At 41.8% G+C, this 26043-nt stretch overlaps 1 protein-coding gene across 2 annotated transcripts in view; it reads right to left on the bottom strand.

The window, feature by feature from the left end:
* LOC133130227 (cadherin-11-like) overlaps positions 1–19604 on the bottom strand; it is a 61809-nt gene extending 42205 nt beyond the window's left edge. The window contains exons 1-2 of one of the 2 annotated variants that reach the window (XM_061244636.1): positions 19299–19604; positions 18731–18830 (exon numbers count right to left, since the gene is read on the bottom strand). The gene's annotated coding sequence lies outside the window, so the exon portion shown is untranslated. The remainder of the gene's footprint in view (positions 1–18730; positions 18831–19298) is intronic. The other variant, XM_061244635.1, reaches the window with a different exon arrangement.
* Between the last annotated feature and the right edge of the window lie 6439 nt (positions 19605–26043).

The following is a 26043-nucleotide window of genomic DNA, read 5'->3' as shown; positions in this document are numbered from 1 at the left end:
AATTATATAATCAATGTTGATGAGTTGCTACCCGCGCAAGCACCCCCCCCCCACACACACACACACACATGCACACACACGTAAACACACAGACATATGCACACATGGACACATGCACGCACACACACACACATGCATGCACACACGCGTAAACACACACAGACATACAGACACGCGGACACACAGATACACACACACTTTCTCTCTCTCTCTTCAAGTTCTGATTCTTTAATGACATTTCTGAAACTTTCAGGGCCAACCATTCATACAGACTGCGCGCAAATCTTTTATTTCTGACTTTCCAACACGTGGATTTAGTGATCTGCCACCGGCTAGCCGTAATCTGTTATTGTTTCCCTGAAACCATGTGCGATTAATTTCTCTTTTAAATTGACTGTCCAGCTGGCTCTAGCAATGGGAGCTATGATGGAGCTGGAGTACAAATGCTTTATGTCACAGCTTTTGTCAAGCGGCCTTTCCCTGCAGCCCCGGTATGTAATTGAAAAGCCGTCTCAGAGTAAAATAGGGGTTACCGGCTCGGTTTTTGGGGTTGGGAGGGGCGGCGTTATCCTTGAGAGGTGAAGGCCAGCTCCATTTAACTCCTTTCCGAGCCCGGGGACCAAACTCAAACCCACTCACAATCGGCCCTATTGGACAGTTTTGCCCCGTTGAACCCATTCAGTCGCCTGCCGTCTTTGGAGAGCGGGCCAGGAAGGGTGAGTGTGCGGCAGATTCACTGGGATGTGTTGTGATGAGTTTGGAAATTTGCCACAGACAGGCCAGTAGAAGGGGAGGGAAGGGAGAAAGGGGGGTTAGGTCAGAAATGCTCTTTGTGCCTGAGCAATTCTACTGTGTAATATTAGTTTAAAGCCAAACCCCCCCCAAAACCACCAACAACCCAAACCCCCCACCGCTCAAATAACCTGGCCCCACTTCTCTTTACGCTATACCTCTCTCCCCCCTCCCCAGTCCCCCAAACCCCCCACCCGTCAAAAAACCTCCTCCGACTTCTCTTTACTCTATACCTCTCTCCCCCTCTCCAGTTCCTCCCTCCATCTCCTCTGGTGCAGCCTCCAGGTGCTGATTTGCTTTCAAGCCAAAGGCCCGTGATAAATAGCCACATCTGCCTGCTATCACCGGGCTTCACTGCTTAAATTTCCCCTGCAAAGCCTGCAGATTGTTTCCACGGGAACTCTAAAACCAGGAACCAGTCCTGTGGAGCATGCATCTGATTCATTTACACACCCGGCTGCAAGACCTTGGCAAGGACAGCATGGGAAATTAAAACACAAAAGATTTACAGTATGTGTTATTATCCACAAGTAACTCTGGGTCTATCACCACCAGGCATGCTCTTTGGCTGAAAACAAAAAATGTATTTACAAATCTCAGAATCCATGTGCAGTAACATCTAGCATCGAAACCGGGTAATGTTTTACAGTAACCTAGTGTCTGTCTCCAGCCTTGTTCCTCAAATGAGGCTCTCAAAGGATGAGAACTGCTGGTTTTACACCCTCCCTTTACCTGGGAGTCAGGTGTGAAGACACTGATTGTTCAGTTAATTGCATGGGAGGAAAGAAATTCAGGGCCAGATTTGAGCAGAACGAATTGTTCCTTCTGTGAGAATATTTTCGTATTTGCACACATTGTCATGACCTAATCACTTGATTTTTCACTGCTGATCCGATCCTGACTCGACCACCCTCCTCTGTCCCTCCCCCCCCTCTCATTTTTTCTTTCAGTGGGAGAACGAACGATGCATGTTTGCAACACGGTTTGACAGCATGTCCAGTGAGCGAGTCTCACATCACAGCATGATTGGTTTTCTCTTTTAGCGTAGAAATTCATTCATTGATTTCAAGCGTCGTGCTTGAAAGGGTGACATGGCTCAGGCAGTAAGAGCAGTCGTCTGGCAGTCGGAGGATTGCCGGTTTGATCCCCCGCCCGGGCTGTGTCGAAGTGTCCCTGACCAAGACACCTAACCCCCAAATGCTCCTGACGAGCTGGTTGGCTGCCTTGCATGGCAGCCAATCGCCGTTGGTGTGCGAGTGTGTGTATGAATGGGTGAATGAGAAGCATCAATTGTACAGTGCTTTGGATAAAGGCGCTATATAAATGCCAACCATTTACCAGGATGTGAAGAGACCATTTCAGCTACACTCAGTGGTGCAGTGACAGTGCACTGTGGTAAGTACAAAACTGAAAAAATTTGTGTTGCTCTTCAACTTTTCTTTTTTCTGCACCCAAAGTAGCCAGCAGCCAGCTAAATCTGAGAACTTAGCTGAAATCAAAATTCACTTTTTCCTCAATCTAGTCAATTCTTCAAAACACTTTAAATGTTTTAATAACATTTAAAGCATATACTGCATATTGTCGTGGACATGTTTTAAAGCTTATACTCCATGAATTAATAAAATTCCATTAGCTGTGTATTTTCATACCAAAGTTTTTTTTTTTCATCAACTTCCTGGAAAATATATCTTTTTTATCACAATATGGAACATCTATAAGGAACTCACTGGTAGGAAAAAATGCAGAAGCTATGCTTCTTGTTTTGTAGTGTGTCACTGACTGACTGGCAATATTGAAGGGCAGTAATTACTTAATGTTCAACACACTGACATTTACTTAGGTCAATGTAAAATTGATTTACAATGTTAATAATGTTAACAAGAAAATCTTTTTAAATAAAAGTATTAATTCTAAGGAAGCAGCCTTATGAGTACCTTTGCATAGTTCGTGCAAGATTCAAGGAAAAAGGTCAACTTTCATCCCAGGTGAAAAATTCAGCTGGGATGAAATCAGCTGCCATATCGGTAATCAGTGAATCTTTCCCCTGTGAAATCGGCATTGGACCCAAAAATCCCATATTGGTCATGTTCTAATTAGTACCACGTGAACCACTTTCTCACACAGTCCTTCCAACAGATAAAGAGGAGCGGTATATGCTATTACTGGACAACTCGATGCAAATCTTTTTTTTTTTTGGTTTCCTATTACGCACTTGCCCTAACATTCCTCACTGGGAGCACATTCGCATCGACGGCTTACGGAGAATTGTACTTGGGATGTTTACCTCTCCAGCAGCGTGAGGCTCGAGTGTTTCATTACTGCTTAAAAAAGAGAGAGCGATAGAAAAGTCCAATTCATCTATCCTTTGGCAGTTACCACGGCAACCTGCCGAGCCCAAACAGGAGATGGCCGCGGATAAGGGACTCCAAGGACGAGGGTACACGACATGTCAGCGCTTCCACCCAGCACAAATCACAGCGCCCGCACTCGGGCTCTCCCTTCCCCGAGCCTAATAAGAGCACAAGCCGGTCCAGTCCGGTCGTTTGTTCGCTGACAGAACACTTAGTCTGCTCGAAACTCGGGAGGGAGGGAGGGAGACTGAAAGAGAAACACCTTCCCCTCAAAGATTGGCGGCGGACAGAGGCCCGTAATTGTTATAAACAACCACACGGACTCGCCTCGTTCGTTTCACTATGATGTGAAGGTGAGGCCTCGGCATAATTAGCGGGGCAGGAAGACTTGCGCTACGCTTTTAAGTGAGAATATAGGAATATGATGTAGAATTTGGCCTTTAGTCCTGCTGTCAGGGTATTGCTCATACGCAGAGGGAAATGACCTGGTTCTCTGCATAGCTGACTGGTGGGAAGATAAGGGCAGGGAGCGGACCAGCTTCGACCTCACACATAACATCATCAACATCCACTTGAATTTTGCACTGACCACTTGTTTTACAAGTGAGACCTAGCCAAGACTGTGCAGGTATACTGTGAGTGTAATTTCACAACTATATGCACCACCACACTGTCACCACCACTGAAACTTGGTTTGACAACCAGCTGACATAAATTACAAATCCTGCTGTCCTGCAAGCCAATGAATGCATTAGCTCCATTTGTTCAAGACCCCGTAATGCACACACCTTTAATTTCAATAGCATATCTATTGCATATAGTGGCTGTAACTCAGATCTTAAACTTGATTTATGAGCATTACATGTTTATTGAATACATATTTTGAAACTTACAAGGACATTATGAAAGACAGGAGCCTGCTAATGCATTATCTTCACTGCCCCGCTAAAGAGATGAACTGTGTTTTTCCAACTGGTGATTTGAAAGGTGGCAGCTGCCAGGCCTGAGTTGATGGATCTGGGTTTTCAGAGTCAAGTAGGAGTTGTAATGGATGGGTAAAAAAAAAGAAACAGATCACATGGAAAGGGGGCACACAGGGACTGACTAGGCACCCACAAACGGACAACACAACACAACACAACAATAACAGGAGCCGGATACCATTACATCCTCTTGAGTATCTCTCTCTCTCTCTCTCTTTCTCTCTCTCTCTATACAAACATAGACACACATATGCAGTACAATGTAAATACAACTGTATCTCAGCTGCACATTTTAAGTACATTAAAAAAACCTCAACGAATGCAATTTCTGAACTCTGAATTTCTGAAGAGGAAAAATCCCCCATGTGCTGAATAATGAAAAGCCATCTCAGTTCCAATAAGACGAACAACACTGTTGCCAAAATCAAGATGGCTCTCAACAGGAACAGCGGTGAAGATCAATGCCATTTTAATGGTTCCCCATTTCAGAGGCATGAATGGGCTCAGTGTGGCAAAGTGACTTTGACAGTTCACACTAAACAAACTTTGCCAAAGCAGACGCAGGGATAGACTCTGAAGCATTTTGTCTCCCCTCCCCACACACACACCACCCAACGCCAAGTGCCCTTCAGAGCCTCTGCCTTCCTTTAACAGCGTCTACCGGCTTTCAAAAGGGGCCCATGTATGAGTTTCTGAAAGCATTGCTTACTTGTTTGTCATAGTCAGCGATCAACGGTGGTTGGAAGTTCTTGTCCGCTCCCACTGCCCATTTCACCCCTAGAAGAGTCCACCCCCTCCCCCAGAGCCCCCAGCCTGCCCCAATCTTGCACACTAAAAGACAGGCCTTGGAGAAGCAGAGCTGTGTTAAATTCCTCATTGTTGGTGACTGATAAAGAGCTTAAGGCCTATGAAAGGAGGCTGGACACAATCTCACAGCCTGTGAGGCTCTTGGCTGAAAAGCTTGCCGTACCAACATCATGCTTATTGCCTTCTCCGGGCACTTGACAACTAAAACAGCACACAATAGAATTCTTGTGTCAAACAAAACGGCCCTTGTCTCCTCAAAGGTTTATTGCCAACCCCCTGTTTGCACATGCATGCCCAATACCACCCCATTATAGAAACTACTACAAGCAGAACTAAATACGATTTTCTGCCTTTCTTGATGGTCTTATGTTAAAGCCTTCATTCATGAGCTCAACTGTATGCGACAAAGGCACAGAAACCAAAATGTTAAAAAGAAAACATTGTCACACAATTCCTTTGACATGCAGAAAACAAATAAGCAGTGCAAAATAATGTCAGTTTGCTGTCGCGTTCAGCTAGACAAGAGGGTGCTGCGTAGTTATGATTTGCATGTCAAAACAATTAGAGTGGGCAACCAGATGTTCTATCACAATAAAGTTTGTTCATATTTAGTATGCATTCACTGGTTTTGTTGATTTTGTGTGATCAAAATGGCAAACAGTCAATTGTTCCAGCCAGTTGTGGTCAGCATTTGAATGCCACAATACAGTTCAACCAACCTGATTTTCTTCAGGTAGAGATGCTACGGGATGATAACAAGCAGGAACATTTGGATCTGTGTAAGGGCTATTGGCAGGGTCCCTTGGAGGGAAGTCCAATTAATAAACTGAACTGTGTGGATGCCACTGGGCTTGATCAAGTTCACGGTTATGCCATTTGGTTTGCATGAAGCACCGGCAACTTATCAATGACTAATGGAGCAGGTCTCATGGGGCTGTGGGGACTTTAGCTCCACTCATCTGGGAGACCCACCTCCAGCATGTGAGCATGGTGCTGGGGAAGATTCAAGGAGCCGCACTTACCCTGAACTGCCAGAGGGAGCTAAGGAAGAGTTCCAGTAACCTGGGCTACCAATTGAGGAAAGGATTGATCCAGCCGCAGTTCGAAGTTCGAAGCTGTGAAGAATAGCCCTTGTCCACACACCGAGAAGCAAGTACAATCCATTCTGGGCCTGGTCGGCTGGTATCAGCATTTCATTCCTCTGTGTGGTACTACAGTTGACCTGACCTTCCAGTAACCCCGTGAAAAGGACAGCAGACTGGAAGCAGGCTTTCACCACCCTGAGGGGCCATTTTTTGTTCCACCCTATCCTCCAAAGTCTGGACTTTGATGCCCAATTCCTGGTGCAGGTGGATGTCTCAGCTGTGGGAATCAAGTGCAGTATTGGCACAAGGTGAAGAGAGGGAGGCACATCCAGCGCTCTGCCTCAGTCACAAGCTGCTGCAAGATGGAGGTCAGGTACTCAGCTATTAGGAAAGAGTGCCTGGCAATGAAAGGGGCCCTGGATAGTTGCCCTACTATCCCCTAAGAAGAGACACACCATCAAGCCTTGACATGGATATAAAACACGAAGTACCAAAACTCCACAGTCACCCGATGGTAGGGCTGCACGACACAGCGTATATTCATCGTCATCGCGATATGAACACGTGAGATAAACACATCGCAAAAGGCTGCAGTATTTATTTAAAGTTCTGTTAAATCAACTGGCGGTTCATGGGCAATTTGTTCAATACATGCATGTTGGAAATAATGTATGTATTGGGCACAGGCTATTCATTGTCTGGGGTCTTAGTGTTAGCAGTGTACCTAAAGCAGAAAATGCACACTTTCAAAATTGTGCATACGTCAATATTTGTTCATTCATAGCAAGTCATATCGTCATCACAATATTCAGCAACGTTATCGCATATCGCATACTCTCCTTATATCGTGCAGCCCTACCCAATGGTATCGGGCTCTGCAGGCCTTCACTTTCAACATTAGGTACAGGGCAGGGAAACCCAATGTGACTACAGGCCACCAAATGGGTTGTGTCAGCGCTGACTGCCATGGCCTTGGACAGCATTAAGGCTGTGCCACACACTCCAATGGAAAACCCACTGGTAGGCCAGTAAGCTGGGACATTTACCTGTTTACATGAGCTTGTGGAGTTTGTATGGGTGATTTGATTCAATGGTTGTGCTAGCCCATTTAGCTAGCACTACCATCATGAACATAACATACATACAATAACCATTTATCGGGTAAACCAAACTAAGTTTGTAATTGGTCTGCCTACCATGCTGCTGCATTTCTGCCCCTCTGCAGCTCTGAGAATGAGTTTGACTTCTGGGTTTAGAAGGAAGGACCCGAGGACAGGTTGATAGGCTGTTTTTATCATACCGGTCTAATTCAGTGCAACTTTGCTGCATAGGTGATGGTAAAAATCATTGTAGTATATATATATATATTTGAGCAATGTACTGTTATTGTTGACTCATGTTATCTCATGTGGGGAAATGGCTATCGGTAATTATTACAAATTGATTGTATGTTTCATATTATAATGAATGTGTGAAATGGACCAGATTTATGTTTCCCCCCTGTCCAGTTATGATGGGAGTTTTCAGTGGGGCGAGCTTCCCCTAAATATGGGGGGTAAACCTGGAGGGGAGTGGGGGTGAGCAGTGGAGCGAGAAGGATTACTTACCATGGTAAAAGCTCCTGTGCTGTAAATATTTATTGTTCGTTATTTTTGTTTGTCTGCACTATAAATATTAAGCACTTTCTGCACACCGGATTGGGGAACAATGAACACCATTGCACTGCATGTGCTGTTGCGTCTTGCCATTTTTATGAATGTATTGACAGTAGCCCTGGTGGCAGACCTACCCTCTCCCAGGTCTACAGTGTAACAAGCATACATCATGCATGTGGCCATTTGGCCATGATAGCTTTTTCTTTCTTGACTTTTTACATTTATAAAGCAGATTATAAGTGCCAGAATGCTTGTTATTTAAAATCCCAAATTAAGGCATTCCCTTGACCTTTTAGTATCAGCGGATAATAAAAGCACAAAATGAGTTTAGTCTGCTTTACTCACACATGATTATGTCAGCCGCAGGGTGTGCAAAATGCATTAGTATACCTGGCCTAATCCTGACTGATCAGTCTCAGCAGCTGCAGCTGTCCAGTGATAAGAGCCAATGCCTGTTTGTATGTCTGTATGATCTTCTTTATGAGTGCTAGAGTCTTCATCTGCTTTCTCATTTCAACCTGGCAATGTTTTACATGTAAAATAATGTAACGTAATCTAATCGGAACCTTAGGTGATCTAATACAGTACATTATTACTATGCAGAGTTGCAATTTGATGAATTTGATATTCATATACTGTACAGCTTGTTCAAATAATGTAGCCATTTGATATCTTTTTTTTTCCTCAAGCACTTTACAAAACTCCACTTCTTTCTCTGAAAATAATTTATTGCAGGGATTTTCAACCCTTCTTTGCTGCCCAAAAAATAATAATATCATTGAGCCTCATGCAAGAACATTTTGGTAGTCTTATCATGAATGTATCTTACTTTGACTCTGGCACGTAGGGCTCATACGAGTGCCATGTTGGATTCAACAAACACACCTAACTTCAGACAACTGTCCTAAATGAAGATTAATACAATATGGTGGTGGGTTCAGTCCGATAGATGGCCAATGGCATTACCAAGGGATGACTGATACCTGATTGGGTAGACTGCAGTTCATTTGTTTTGGCAAAACATAACACTATGGCAGACCATTGATAAGCATACTCTTTTTTTCCTCCGAAACACTCCACTAAAATATGTTTCTGAAAACATTTGAGGCGAGAAATAAACAATGCAGTTTCTGAATCTTGATCTGCGAGGCCTAGTTTGAAAGTTTGATCAGAGTTCTCTGTGCCAGGCGGGCTGCCCTGACTTGACTGCAAGGCTTTTGTTTACATGACTCGTACGACAGGTCAGGACCACTTGTAAATAATATTCCTTCCTAGCTTTTCTTGGGGAATAATGATGTGAAAGAAAAAGGCTTTTGATTGATTCAACAAATCAATCAGCGGCTGACTACTGAATAATTTATCATTTGGTCTCATCAATCCACACATTTATAGTAAATTATTAAATGTAGCTCTGTGGCTAAGGCACCTGACTTTAACCCAGCAGGTGCACACACACAGGAAGAAATGTACATCACTTGTTGGATTAAAAAGAGGGGTGAATTTGACATCTCTATCAGGCAGTTAGGGAACTGGGCTGGTAACCCAGCAGTTGTGGGTTTGGTTGCCAGCTGGTGTGCTGCCGTTGCATCCTTGGGCAAGGTACTGAATTTGGGCAAGGAATCCCGAATTACTTCCTTACAATACCTGGCTGTGTAATTGACTTGTATGCACAAGTGAAACTGAATAAGAACATCTGCTCAATGCCGAAATTAAATGAATGACATGACAGCAATAAGGCTGCTAAGAAATTCCAACAAATGTTCAGTATTTTTCAACACAGTCCCATTGAGCATTTTCACTCTGGCTCTGGTGCTGGGTCACCACTCTTGACCTGCACTTCCTTACAAGCACTGCCAACCCTCAGCACACTCATGCTAAAAATGTAAACATGAAGCTGCTGAATGTCTGTTGACTCACAAGGACTGCTCTCAAACTATGCCCACCAATCCATAAGGCTTTTCATTTCACTCATTTCATCTTATATCAGCTGACTACCGTGCAAATAGAAATTAGACAATCAGCTGATTTCCACTGTACAATTATAGGCCTGTGTGCAGTCCAGTATTACCTATATATTATTTTTACTACACAGAGGAAGAAAACTAACATCTAAATGCTGATTTAATGTAGGCAACAGGGAGGCGTATTTCATGCAGATACACAGGTAATTAACGGGTATGATCCATGCTGGTAAAGTGGCAAACCACCAGCTAGATATAAAGTAATGGAACTGTAAAGATTAAGATGCAGCAAAGGCACCAAACTGTGTTTCAGATGCTGTAAAGCTGTGGTATTTTGCTTTCCAATCCCTTTCTCATTCAGCCAATCTGCTGAGCTGCAAAGCCAGTGATTAAATATTTGAAGACAGAACATTACCACACAGCTAAGATCAGCTCTTTCATATTTTCATCGTTTGAAACGCACCCCAATCCAAATTGTGACAGCAAACAGGTTGTGATTTGTCGTGTTTACCCCGCCATTTTTTATTATCCTCTGACTCTTCATTAGATCGCTGAATACGACCGCACAAATCTATCCCAAGAAGTTTAATTGCGGCAAATCTTAAAACCGTCAATAGCACGTCGAGGATAAAGAGGAGAGAGTTGAAATAAGCATTAGCTGATTATGCAAATGTGCAGTTCCACCATATGCCACCTGATAACGAACAAACCATGTGCGTTTAACAGCTCAGTTGCAGGGTAAGGATGATCTGTAAGTGAAAAGACATTGGTTGTGGATTACAGCCTGGGGATGGATGTGGGGATTCTGCAGGGCTATGTAGTGAGGAAGGTATGTACAAAACTGTCCTGTTTGACTGTGTGTGTGTGTGTGTGTGTATGTGTGCATGTATGCGGGGGGTGGGGGTTGGGGGGTACATATGGGGGGTTGGCACAGTGGAGGGGTTGACGTCTGCAGTTTAGGATGACTGCAGATGTAGGGAACACATGGTGCATGTTACTGTTAATCAATTATTTTTGCTTGCTACTCCCTCCTAATCCCAAAGAGAGGGGCAAGTGCATCCAGGTCAAATGGCAGGACCTATCCAGCAAACGCATGACATGCTAATGATGCTGTACTTCCTGAGATATTGCGGTTCAAAGTCACATCTCTGCAACATCAGGTTTAGGTTCCAGAATCAGAAAGAAAGCCATTGGTAAGGGTTTGGTGCTATTTCATGTGTCTCAGTTGATCTACACAGCAGCAACTGGTCTACAATTAAAGACCTGGGGCCTCATTTATATTTAAAAAAACTTATACATAATCTTAAAATAAGTTGTGCTTACACATCATTCATAAAAAAATAATAATAATAACAGACCAAAAATGTTGGTTTGATCACAAGACCATTTTTATCAAGACCACTGGTGCTATAATACTATGGTAATACTATTGGGCAGAAGTTACAGAAGATAACAGCAATAGCTCAAACTAAACTACAGGCTGTAGGATGAGCTCTCATTCAGAGACAGACCAGAGCCATGTAGGAGGTGTGAAGAGATCCTAGCTTCTTTTCTGCAGACAACTAGGTTCAGCCCCAGAACTTGTCTGTCTGTACTTGTTCATGTGTGTGTGTGTGTGTGTATGTGTGTATGTGTTTGTGTATGTGTTTGTGCTTGTGTGTGTGCGTGTGTGCGTGCTTGCATGTGTGTATGCATGCGGGCGTGTGTGTTGCTTTGTGGGACTAGGGTTGTGCATAGAAATTTCAGCATCTGAGAGCTGTATCACCACAGGAACATTTATCTGACAGTCATAAGCTTGGCAGGTCAGAACCATCATCGCAGGAACAAATCCCGAATTAACATGTTTCCGCCAAAGCTGACGTCGCACACAAAGGCGCCGGGCATCATTTGAAGCTTGGCTCTTTGACACTGAACCAAACTGTGAATGAGGAATGAAGACATACCCGGCTAGAAATCCCCATCAGAATTGTCATGTTTGCACTGCTATTTCCAGGGGAATATGCAGATCCATAAATAAGTAAAATAAATCTCAGACTATGCTGCGTAAGATCTCCTTGCCTGTTTATTTGGCAAGCAAACAGCAAGTATTTAGCCATCAGATGAGGAGCAGGTTTCAGTTCGAGTTAAAGGATGAAGCCTAACACGGCTCAATAAGACTTGATCTTAAGACAGTTACATGCCTGCCCTATATACTCACTCAACACATTATTTTATTATTAGATATGGGAAAGATACAATGTACAATAAAACACACAACATGTCTACAAGACAGTAACTGCTAAAGCATGTCTGAATGTGTTGAGTAAAGTAAAGGCACTTCAAATCTCAATGGTAATATGTATAATTTCTTCCAGGCTAAAAATACCATAAAGATCTGAACCTTTCACCTAAAATGCAAAAGAACAAAAAAACGAATAAAAATCAAAATAAGTCTAATAAGATGCTGAACATTCAGTTCAGGACACTGCAGAATATGTCACCACTAAAGGCTCCACACGAATTCAGGAGCCATACTGTGCCATGTCTGGACAGTGGGGCCAATCACACTAAATGTTCAGAAAATTGCCTGGGAGAAAAAAAAAGAAAAAAGAAATATGGCCAGATTTGGATTTGAAGGCTGGATTTGAGAATCCATGCACTAGTCCCCGATGCTGCACTACAGTGTAAAGCACTTAGTAATTAGTAAAGCTGAAATAAAGCTGAAATAAAGCTGAAATATGCTGAAATATGGCCCACTGGGCTGGTAGTGCTGCTGGTTTTCATTCCTCCCCTCTAATCAGGATTTATTTTAACCTGGGACATGAGGGGATTTAACTCCCTGGCCATTATGTGGCACTAACCCATCAGTGAACCATCGGGTAGAAAAGAGAACTAGCAGTACAACAGGCCTCCAGGGCCAGATGAGAATCCCTGCAGGATGTACAAAATCACTGGCTATGTTCCTCTGTCCTGTCATTTATTTCCACTTGGTGTTTCCAGACTTAGTAGTACCTATAGCTGCCACAGCTCAGTGCCCTCTTTACTGCACAGAGTGCATTTTCCCTTGATCTTTATTATTCTGTGGCTCCCTCACTGTTTTTACTGCGGTTCGGCAACTAACACTAAGAGCAGAAACCAGCTTGCGTTTTCCTGTGGGCACATTATGTTATTAAACAGTTATTTTTCACCGGCCGTTGAGTGCCCCTCGCTGTTACTGAAACCCAACAAGGAAAAAGGCATCGGCGAATCTGCTCAATATCCCCTCGCTGATCAGAAAGGCTTTCACAAGAGCAATTATTGGGTTATTATTAGTGAGCCCTGACATGATGCAGGAGCTACAGCGTTGAACCGAGGGAGATTAATAGAACTGAACGAACCAGACCAATAATGTGCATTTCAAGCTACGGCGAGGGGAGGCAGTTGAGGTCGTCGATTTTCAATGGCAATTTATTTCTTTATGTATTTTATAATACACTGATTATTGAATGTCACTCATCTGAAAGGTTTAGGAGGTAGACACTGTGACAGAAATGGCACCAGTATAACAGCATTATGATGCCTTAATTACACACAGATCCTTGTCACGGCTTTGTGAGATCCATATTCATGACTATTCTGAAACGCTCCAGCTTAACGGGCTCAGCAGGTTCATAAGCCGCTCTGGGAACAGAGACAGCCCGTTCATACTCTCTCAGAGCAGTAATCCACATACTGTAGACAACGAGTTAGAGTTTTGGTAAATCACCATACCCTGCCCACGCAGCTCAAAGAAAAGCGCTCCGTTATCAACGCACACGCACGGGCCGATCAAAGTGCAGATGTGACAGGGATATGAAGACAAAGGCTGCCCCCACTAGACCCATGTCAGCATGCATTGCTATTCAGTCTGGCACGCTCCTTCAACTGCACAAATGGGACAGAGTGGGAAAGGTTTATTATTATTAAACAAAAAATGGAAATGTGCACTTTGATAAACCCCAGTGGAACGATCCCTGCATCTTCAAGTGAAAACATCGATGATGCAGTTTAATCTGTGGAGACAGCGGTCCCTTTCTGCAGTGAGACAGACACGATGTGCTATGGCAGAGAGCGGAAGGTGGCAGTGGTGGCCTGTAGCGTAGTGGTTAGGGTAAAGGACTGGTACCCACAAGGTCGGTGGTTCTAATCCCGGTGTAGCCACAGCAAGATCTGCACAGCCATTGGGCCATTGGGCCATTGAGCAAGGCCCTTCACCCTGCATTGCTCCAGGGGAGGATTGTCTCCTGCTTAGTCCATCACTCTGGATAAGAGTGTCTGCCAAATGCCAGTAATGTAAAAATAATGAGGTGGAATCTCAATGTAACTGAGATTATAGCTTTATATTTTGTTTGTGCAGACTACTCGCTTTATGCCATATTTTTGTCTCTGTATGAGGCCATTTGGCCATTTGGCCAATGCCCACGCTGTGATTAGTGCCTTGGTTCTCTCAAGGTCGCACCTGACAAAACTATTCCCCATTCCTGGGGGTCAACTGCAGCATTCATTTTCTTTCTGTCGAAAAGAATGGAACAAATCATTCCATTCACTGCCATCCTGCAGTACAACAAAACGAGTTGTATTGCCTAAAAGTAATTAAATTAATATAGAAATGGAATTTCTTCACTTTGTTACTTTTATGGACAAACCACTTCAGTTTTTTCAACAATAAACCACATATTCCCTATTTGGACCAATCTTTACATAGCTTGCCAAAATGTTGAGTCTTCCTCTTGCCCACTGCTTAACATATTCTGCCAATATTGTAATGCCTACACTGTGAGAACATTAGCCTGAAATGGGTTTGTTGCAGGCCTGAAAAGAGCAACAATGCCTGACCTCCCACAACTGCCACTGTTACTGGACGGAGTTGGTGACCATGGAATACCACCCTGTTAACCTCAGACTAGCCACTGAATTTACCACTATACAGAGATCAGGGCTACAGCAACCCTGCTATGCTCGGGTATTAACTAACTGCTGAACTGAGGTATAACTTACCACTAGACCATGGACTGGTCCTCAAGGGTTGTTTTTCCACCCTCCTTATACCTGGGAGTCAGGTGTGAAGTCAGTCTGCCCCATCAGTAACACTAATTATTCAGCAAATTACTCAGGAGAAAATAAAACCAGGGCTGGATTTGGGTTTGAGTGCCTGATTTGATGACTTAATCAATACACTAGATCAGGACTAAAGCCATCTTGAACAGGAACAGGGGCGGCCTGTAGCGTAGTGGTTAAATGACTGGGACACACAAGGTCGGTGGGTCTAATCCTGGTGTAGCCACATCCGCACAGCCGTTGGGCCCTTGAGCAAGGCCCTTAACCCTGCATTGCTCCAGGGGAGGATTGTCTCCTGCTTAGTCTAATCAACTGTATGTCGCTCTGGATAAGAGCGTCTGCCAAATGACAATAATGTAATCTTTTTGCTTGGGTTCATGTTACAGTTTTTAGTATTTTTTTCTTTTCGGGTGTTGGTGGTTGGTGGGTTTAGGGTTTTCCTGCTTTGTGGAACAGGCCCCAAAACTAATGTCATCCTGTTATGAGCAGGCATAGATTACCACTAACCTGAGATCACGATGTATGCTAATTTAGTAGCCGGTGTATCACGCCACAGTGTTTAGGCAGTCACTGAACAGAGATCAAGACAAATGGCAATCCACAATCCATTATATACAGGCACTGAACTGAAATCAGGGCTAATGCCATTCAGGTATACCAGAAACAAGCCAATTTGTTGCCCTTCAGTTATTTGTATTTCTCTTTCATCCCTGTGCCAGACGGCTGCAATTTATCTCCCCACCCAAACATGGAGGTTTGCCCACTGACAGAAAAATCACAAATTAATTCCATATACTGGGCAGCAAAGGGATCCATTTAAAAATTCTGTGAAGAGGCTTGATATATCATGTAACCAGCTAAATGTTTTGTACATTCTATGTAATTACTTGAGTAGACAGTATTTTCCTGAGCCATAACATATTGAAGAAACATAAATGCATTGAGCAGATTAAAATTAGCAACAGTGCCAGATCTTGCAAACAACATTCCCAGACCAGCTAGAAAAGATACAAAATTGCTGAACCACTAAAATGAACTCTGCTAACCAAGAACCGAATTACAAAGCATGAATGCATAGCTATGTTGGCCTATACACAAAAAATAACAATTAAAAGGCAATAACCTTAATTAGTTTAAAAAAAAAAAAAAAAAATGTATATATATATACATATATATATATATATATATATATAAATACAAATAAAAAGAGGGAGTTCTATAATGTGGGAATGTGAGGGGAACCTAGATTCAGTCTGAAGAGGTGTGAGATTTGAGGACTGTGCTGAAAAGGTGAATATGAAAACTGTCATTCACATAGTGCATGATCAAATTCACTGGATGTATGAAGCAATAAAACACGCACAGGTCATTCAAATAGAGATGGATAATTAATCATAAAATGACAAAGCAGAGTAAAACAAATGAGCTGTTACCAGTAGTTGCGAGAAGTGGTGGTGGCTTACAAATAAAAAATATTTTTTGTAATGTATTCACTTTTTACATAATCGGTTTGTCGAATTCAGCAAACGAGAAGATATTTTGTAAACTTTTGTTTCCGTTACGATGATGTGTTAGTTGGCTAACAGTGAAAGAGTTCACTACATTATCCCTGCATCCACATTAGCACATTTCTGTAAGGCCACTTCAAAGAAACTATGGAGGGAGCTGAACCCAACAGTGCATAGCATAGCAGCACTGTGTGATACTATAAATAGTGGTCGCTGGACCGACAGGCGAACTGGAACTTGCGCTGCACCATTGACTACTTAGCAAGAGCCCAATTCCTTCAATATCGAAGTGAATAATAGCAAGATATACAGTACACTGAGTGCATAAAGGCAACACCACTATATTTTCTGACACAATGTGTGCCTGCTAAGCAATCCTATAGGTTTCTGCGGGTGAAATAGTTTAAACCTGTCCAACAATGCTATGAATCCACCTTTTTTCAAAGTAGTTTTTGTGTGTTCCTGTATTTTTAATCCAGAGGGGGGACAATCTCCTCTGAAAAATCCAGCAGTGAAATAACAAATGCTTTTATTTGTCGAAAATGATTGATCCATTCTATCGACCCACAGCAACGTGCAAATTGGAAGAGCGCAACACGGAGCAAGAAACGAGAGCTCTATTCTTTTTCACTTTCTCGAACTCCAAGGTGGTAATGTGACACCGATGGTAACAGAAGCCACTGACTAGAAAGATGTTAATCCTGACAAAGTGACATAGCATTAACCGGAGCCGCAGCGAGATTGAATTCTGCGTCCCCGGGGATCGTGGGTAACACCGGTGGTGGCGCTCCATCTTTTTGAATGCCCCTTAGAGACGCTGCCCTGCTTGCAAACAGAGCTCCCCATCCTCCAAAAGTACAACAGCACCCTCTATTGAAATGCAGCACATAGTCCGGGGGATTTCTATACCCCTTTTCGCCTCGACGTTTTCCATTGGTTTGGCATGAGAGATTTGTTTTTGTCCCGTCGGCAAGTACATCGGTTAATGCTGCAGAGTAGCCTACTCAGAAATGATCTTTTTTTTTTTTTCATAGTATAAATGTTTGTATATCTCGGCATACATTGTTACTGTTATTGCAAACATATGTCAATTAATTTAAATAAATTAATGATGTATCGGCGATTATATTCTTACAGTACAGGGGATGCAAGTTAGGCTAACACAACCGAATGCTTTGGCCTAGTCTGCAATAGTTTACTAACATAAACAGCGGTGAAAGCAGCAATTTTGAATGAAGCATCAATTGCCTATTTAACTGTCAATGATCCATGTGTATGCCCCATTAACAACAGCTGAAGTGAAAAGGCTATATATGACAAGCTTCTTATGTTTATATTATGATAGAAAATATTAAAAGTCCACCACTGTTCATGGTGACTTTTTTTTGTGTGTATGTCATACGTAAACGGTAGGCCTACAAATGTTACAATAACGAAATCTGACTGGAAATTAACTCACTATATTCTATGCGGGAAAATAATTTGTTAGTCACAAAAAAAGGCGAACACTAAAAGTTGACCAACGACTCACTCTCCAATAAAAGTTGTGTTATGCTTATGAATGTGAGTTATATTTTTCATCCTAGAATTTCTCAGCATACAATAAAATAAACAATTTAATATAACCATTATTCACAAGGAGGAAAAAATAACTAAGGGGTTGGTTCTTTCCCGGTTTCATTCCCCAAGGTCCCCTATAACTGTACCTTGAAGATAGGAGACGGAGCCGAGAATCTCCACTAGCTTGACATCTTCAGCTATGGGCATGAATACTGAAAGCGTTTACTCGAAACGATAGTCGCACTATGGGCACTTGTGTCTTATTGATGCAATGTTTGGAAAAACACGTAAAAATGCAGCTTATGCCTCGCTTAAAACCACAAGATTTACACAACCCTAATAGAGCGAATAAGCTAAATTATTTTTTGTTGTTGTTGTTATTTTTTAAAGTCGATGTTGCCGAATGCTTTATGTTATTAAACATATGGCTATTGCCATGTGTTAATAGTCGACAACAACAACGCACAGTAATCACACGTTGTCTACGGACCCTTTATTCACATGGTTGTAAATATAATGTTGTAATTTTACATTTTACCAAATATAAATAAGACCTTAAACGTGTGTATGTTCAATCAAATGTAATATAGTCTACAGGTAATCGAGATATGTATTAAAGTGAAATAAAAATGCGATTACATGCACCGGCATAAATGTAAATCGCCATCTGACCAATAGCTGAAATAACCGACTTGAATGGAAGAACGAACATGAAAGAACGGCGAAATCACTCTCTGCATAGCAATGATTAGTGGACTGCTCTATCGCTAGGGATCCCGTTCACCAATCTTGTATTCTAATCAGCTGTATTTTCAGTTCGTGTTTTCACCCCCCCATAAGTTTGGACACATCGATGCCTCCCCAGCTAATTTGCATAATGTTCTGACGAAAAACATTTTCTCTATCGAAAACTAAGTGAATTAATAAATATGTTCATTAAATTAGATAAACATAATAAAGCAAAATTACCAACCTAGTTGAAATAGAGGGAGGCTCAGCAATGTGCAGTGGTTGAAGGCGCGTGTTATGACACGTTATTCCAGTTTGATAGTCTAATATTTGCGCGTTCCATCCTATCGGACAGAAGTAAGATAGAAATTAAAGACAGGTAAAAGCAAGTATAAGTCACAATTGTGTTAGCAGTTGTAGCCTTCAAACACAAGCCACTTTTATCTCTAAGACAGCCTCTTCTTGTTTAGTAGCTTAGGATTTGTGACAAAGTGTCTCCTCGAATAGGCTACGTTATAACGTAATATAATTCAAGTGACATTTAAAGTTGCTAACAATTACAGATCCGTTCGTGTTCCAATGCATTTTTGGGGTAGCAAGCCTGTTATCCTCGTTGAGTTTGCGATATAAGTCCCATTTTTATAGGACCCAAAACTCCGCTCGTTCCATCTCAAGATTGTAGCCTATTTGTTCAGGTAGTGGTAAATCATAATTTCTGATTTCAGCGTAAACAGTGACCGATATTCGGACATAACGCGCATAGCATTTTTTAAATTATTTATACGATTAATGCAAACGCACACAGCCCTTACCTTTACCAGACTGCCAGATATGCGTCCGTCACCTCAGTGTTCCAACGAACGGTCCCATTAGCGTCTATACTGCGTATGTTTCTCTATGACATGGGAACATTCCACACCATCTGTCTTTACGAACACTCCAAATGAAGGCTTCTCTTCCGCTTGAGTTAAGTAGCAAAATGAGACTGATACGGAGTTGGGTGAAATAAAGACAAGGCGACCAAGCGCTTGAAGCGAGTCTATATAGAAGAATAAAATTGTAGCATCCCCCACAATCAATCCGGTGCAGCCGCTCTGGAGCGCACGTCCTCTCTCCCTCCTCAGCGAAACGAAATGACGCTCATTGCCATGCTGGGCAGGCGCTTCTTCTTCGCCGCTGGTGACTAACTAGAGTCTGCCCCGTTTTTTTTACGTTTCTTGATGGAAGCAGTTTCTCATTTGTCACACGGCCCCAGCAAGTGCAAAGTAATATGAATGGTTAAACTGGGTTCAGAAAACGCTGGCCAATCAAAATAGGAGAGTAGACGCTGCACCGCTCGGGACCCAGCTCGTCTCCTGGGGAGAAATTGTCACAAAATCCTGCATCCTTCTCTAAAGGCGTCCATAGGAAGCAATTGCTCTCCATTTGTGGAGTTATGTCAATAAAATCGCACCCACTTACGTCAGAAGATAACTGAATGCGCTCGCACTTATATCATAAGTGGGTATTATCCACTTACTACTTAAAGCAAACCCACTTCATCGTATTCTACAAATAGGCTTATCGCAAGCAGTTAATATGGAATGAGCTGGAATATTGTTAATTTTGACATCAAATGGTGGCTGCCGTATGCTTCACAAATTGCCAAGTGAAATATCTGTTGAATACGCCAGTGAAAAAGTAGGCCTATCCTTCACTAATCTTCACCGATTCATCAACTGCTTTATATTCCCACTAGTGAATACCTGACAGTCTCATTGACTTTACTCGAGACGCCATCCTACATGTTTTTAGCTTCTAATTCCCCAGAGCTATCGGGTACATTTTAAGAAAACTAATATCGAGGTCACCTCAGTGAACCATATCAGACTGGTCTTTGTGTGGTGTGCTAATTACGGTTCCAAATGCGGCAGAAGCAATTATGATGTGAACCTGTCAACGAGCATAATTATGCTTTGCAGACAACAAACCCGTTTTTCTATTTTTGAGTGATCCTGGAACGTAAAAAAATAACAGCTTCCTGCTGTTGATGGCCATGCAAATATCCAGTGCATTAACCTGAAGTTGTAACATAGTACACTCTCACAATCATATCGACTGGCTCGTTTGTGAATCATATTGGAATTGAAAAAATAAATAAATCAACAAAACGATAATGTATGATATTTGTTTTTCAAGTAGCAGATTCTTTAAGCATATTTAGTATTTGTGTGTGGTCTGACGCTGCACGTTTACAGCAGGATAGCGTGCCACGTATTAATTTCAGTCCAATTGCCGTTCAGCCAGAACAGGCATGTGTCCAGGCTTGCCAAAATTAACATTTAATCCCTGTGGGATATCGCTGTCATAAAGCCAGATAATCTTGTACAGGATCCACCACTAATTGTCCGTTTGGCAGGTGAAAAATGGAATAATCAATTCCAACTGATTATTATCCAATTCAATATCTGAATAATACTGTAGCTGGGGTAATGGATTTACTGATATTAGCTTAACAGCAGTGGCCTATAATAAAGAAATAAATATAAGGCCCTCTATCTGAGGTGACAGAGAATGACTGTGCTGCAATCAATATGGGGCAAAGTTTTAATCAGCTCAATTTAAGGCACGAATTAGGCGTCGGGCGAAGACAACTGATTTAAGATTTGTCCACACTGCTGACCCCAGGCCTTTTCTTTCCAATTTTCTGTTGCCTAGATATAGGCCCCAGGGCATATAGGCTGAACAGTAAAGACAACTGAACACTGGCAGCTGGCAGTGCAGTCCATGGGTGGTTGAACAAAATAATGCACCTTGGCCCTCATAGCCAATTGTATGCAGAAAGGCCTCTGGCTTTGAAGCCCAGTAACTGCGAATGTCAGTAAATACCACGGTTGTTTGGCATTCATTCCCATTGCTTCTTGTGTCTTGAATAATACAGGCGAGATGTTTTAGGAGACACCGAAATGTCTGACTGTTTTGGAGCACCACAGACATGCGGAGGCCAACTGATGTAATATCAAAGAATGTCTGCCCCCAGCATCCCCATGTCAGTGGGGTTAGTGATGAGCTGGCTGCATGTAGACTGACCCATGTAGCAGAGGGAAACAATATCAGCTTCAGGTGATGAATCATATTTGACTTTTCATTGTATCCTCAAATAAGCAATGGTAGGCTCCCTTGCTCAGGAGTTGGGGGGGGAGAGGGGGGCCCAAACAACAAAACGATGTGTAGAGATAAAAGAGTTTTTATAAAACTGCATGTATTTTTTTATTTTTTTGAACCAGAGCAATTTCAAGTCCCATGTTAAACTGATTGCATGAGATAATGTCCCTTTATATCTCTTACGCAGTACGCAATCACAGCTAGTGTTTCTCTTGTAGAATGCCATAGATATTCATTTACATTTTGCTGTTAAGTTCCAACTGCTACCAACTTCGGCAACTCTGTCTTTGCATATGACTATTCAAAGGCAATGGAGAAAAATGTGTCCAAGGAAATGCAAGACGGTAATGTATCTATTAAACAGTTTTATTGGAGACGTTGGTTTCCTTGGGGTAGTATGATTAATATATTTGTTTGAATCTTATTTTTAGTCAGTATCAGCTTTTTATATTTGCTACCTGAGTGTACCAATGATTTACTTATAAAATCATTGGTACCCTTACAGTAATGGAAGATCAACTGTACATACTCTAAAAGCAGATTCATAAAATACCATGTTGGTCATATACAGTACACATATTTGTTAATTTCTCTGACATCAGAATGGCATGAAAGAAATTTGAAATTTGCTATATGACTGGTAATCCTTGACGTGAATTTATAAGTAAGACAAGGATTGTCATTTTTTAAATAGATCAATGAGGCAAACATTATTAATTGAGAAATATAATGCAGCGACAGTGTATATGCTGATATTATTTTACCAGAGATATACTGATTAAACGGATTCAAAACAATGACACGACACATCCTGCAAACAAAGTGTCACACAATTGCATCACAAAACAGGTAAACAAAAACAGTCTGTTGCTGGAACACAACATTCCTTTTATGTTACAAATACCAAGATTGGGCATCTTGGATTTTGGGTGCTGCTGTAGGCAACGGTGTCGGTGAGCCAGGCAGGCGAGGAGCAGCCATGGTGCTGGGGGATGCTTGCAGCCACTGGCAGGTACAGAGGGTGTAATCGAATGAACACAGAGGTGCACCGTGCCGGCTAATGGAAAGGAAACAGGCTGCTGGGCTGAAATGTGAATCTCGCTGCCCATATGGAGGGGCTTGCTGTGACCGTGATATCCCGTAAATAGGATTGGGCCCTGCGGGGATCTATCGGCCCAGGGAAGGGGGCCCAGGCGAGTCCCGAAAATTATTCCTTTGAAAGGATACCCACCTAATTCCTCTCCTCCTATTGGCCAAAAGCGATGTGATAATCCAGTCTGATGGGGAAAAAATAAATCAGTTTAAAGTGGTACAAAGGGCAAAGGTGACAACTATTATGGATAAACAAAAACATAGAGTGTAATGTACACAAATGTTTTTAAACGCATGTACACTGACTCATATAAATGAAAAAAAATGTAAATATATACAGTGAAGCCTGTCTAAGGCAGCCACCCAGGGGATTGATGAAAAATGGCAGCCATTTGCAGGTGACTGCAAGGCACATTTCACTGTTACAAGTAAAAAAAGGAAAAAGAAAACACATACAGTACATACACACATACGCACACATACACACACACAGACAAACACACACATACACACACACATGCGCAAACCCAGAGCATAGAAGAAGATAACGCAATTCATTGAAAAGAAGCTGTCATGTGCATGGATAAAGCCCCTGTGGGAGAGCAGCAGTGTGGCCGATGCTGTCCGTGCTGTGCAGGGGACTGTGACGCAAAGTTAATATAAAGAGAACTGAGAGTTAGCACCAGAACCTGCCCTTCATGGAAAGCGGGCTGCCATACACAGGTGGCCGCCAAGGCACATTTCACGCATTGGACAAACCAACTGAACCACCAAACAATGGCATAATATAAAACAACGAAAAATGTGTAGGGCCACCCTTTGCCTTCAGAATGGCTTCGATCTTAGTCAGGCGGCCTGTAGCGTAGTGGTTAAGGTACATGACTGGGACATGCGGGGCCGGTGGTTCGATCCCTGGTGTAGCCACAATAAGATCTGCACAGCCATTGGGCCCTTGAGCAAGGCCCTTAACCCTGCATTGCTCCAGGGGAGGAATGTCTCCTGCTTAGTCTAATCAACTGTACGTCGCTCTGGATTGGAGCGTCTGCCAAATGCCATTAATGTAATGTAATGTAGTTCCTTTTTGGAATGGTGTTATACAAGATAACTTTACTGTGTTGTCCAACACCCCATTACACACTTCCTGGACTGAATTTCGAGAAGGAAGGCCTCCATTTCTTCCAGGGATAATGGAGGAAATGTATTTCACACGATGCACTTCAGTACTTCAGGTTGAATGATGTCTAGATCTCGTGATTGTGGAGGCTATGGCAGTAATTTGTTGATTTTGTTTACCAGTGTGTGTGGGGTGTCATCATTGGAATTTGGGGACATCAGAAGGGAATGTATTTGCACCTGGTCTTGTAAAATCATTGGGATGATGAGATGGCTCCCGATGCCATTTGGCTACAGACATTGTGCGTTGAAGATCTCTTTTGATATTGCTTTCTCCAGGTGTGTGTGCACATGGGTGTGTGTGTGTGTGTGTGTGGACCCATACTTAACCTACTTAAAATAAACATTTTCCCACCAATATTCCACACACATGTATAATTACGTTTTTGTTTTTTTCACCAGCATCTAAAGGGTTAACATATTTCAAATATGTATTTGTGCCAAGTCTGGTGTAGACACATGCACATTTGTTAAACTTTTTTCTACTGCTATTTTTTCACCCAACAGAAGAGGCTATTAGTAATGAAATCTGAATCAATATGTGAATTTGCATATAGCTGAAAGTAAGCAATAATTGCATTCTTGCTTACTCTCCACCTTTTAAAAACTGAAGGATCTGCTTTTGAACTCTGTAGTTTACACCATCTGCCGGTATCACCTTGTGCTGTGGGGTTCTGGTGCTGGCAAAGAAACAGCATGAAAATCAATCAGATATATAATTAAAAAGGGGGAAAAATGATTCGCATTCAGTCAACCTCATCTAGACCCTGTGGTAAAGCAATACATCAACACGGATGTTAATTTTCTCCATGAAAAAAGAAGAAGAAAAAAAGTTTCAACAGTTCTCCTAGTCTCTCAAATAAGGGCAAAGTGGAATTTCAGTCAACTAACTACCGAAATCAAATTATAATGAAGCATTAATTCTTACTAATAACTACATATTTCACAGCTATTTAAGTATATTCAATACATATTCAAATATAATCAAATCCAATCAAATTCCATATAATTTCATAAGTTGTTCAGCTTTAGTGAATTTTATTCAATGAGAAAACAACAGTAAAAAAGTAAACCCGATAATATGTAGCCTTCATTGAAATGTCAACATAATTCCATGGAGTAGAGAACATTCCTTCTTTTTAGAAAGCTGGTATTTTAATATAGTTTTGGTACAGAATGTAACAGTGAAATATTCTCAGGCACGTAAACAGAACCCTTGCCTCCTCAGCCTGTTTTACTGTAAGGTTGCCATGGTTACCTCATCCTGCCTGTCAATCAATGTTGCTTTGCCACTTTTTGTTGGATTTTTTTTTCCCTAGCCAAAGCTTTTTTTTTTCTTCGTATTTCAACATAATGAGAATGACAGTTTTTTTCAAACATAATTTCAAGACTTGTGCTCAAGGCCCAATTTATGCTAAGTGCAATAAATTGTTTTATGAACATAGTACTTACAGGCATAGTATTGTGAAGTTGCAGTATTGTTTTATAGTTCTGTGGTTTCTGCTTAAATGGACACTTGATGCTTAATAAATTAATTAATTTCCTGAAGGGCAGCTTTATGTAATGGGTCAATTATTAAAGTGCTATTTTGCTAGGCTTCTAATTATATATATTGTCTGTTCCAAAGGAGGTAAAACTTATTATTATTATTATTATTATTATTATTATTATTATTATTATTACTATTATTACTATTATTATTTAACTATTATTTAACTATTATTTAACCAGGACCAGAATTTGAAATCTCCTTTGTAAAGGATACCTGACATGAAACACAATAATATTCATAATTTGAAAAACAATCCTTGCATTCCTTGCATATTGTGCTTTACAGCGATGAGGTAGAAACTCTGCTTAACCATCTCCAACGTGTAGTAGTGACTTACCACCAATGTGTAGTACTCAGTACTGATGCAAGGCAGCACAATTGTACCAGACAACTCAGCAGGCCCAGCTTCAGCTGTCTGAGTCAGGGTGAGCCAAGTCGCATTTTGTGGATTTAAATACCTTATTATTTAATCACGGGTCAATCACGGAGACGTAGGACTGCTACGCAATTGCACCATCAGCGAATCACCAGCATTTACATGGTATTTAAAAGCCCCTTCTCTGCTTCTATCTGCATTCCAGAGCATCACAGCACCC

Source organism: Conger conger, chromosome 6 (assembly GCF_963514075.1).
Source record: "Conger conger chromosome 6, fConCon1.1, whole genome shotgun sequence".
In the NCBI taxonomy this organism is placed as follows: domain Eukaryota; kingdom Metazoa; phylum Chordata; class Actinopteri; order Anguilliformes; family Congridae; genus Conger; species Conger conger.
Note: the sequence above shows the minus strand (reverse complement) of the source record. Positions and strands in the feature narration are given on the sequence as shown.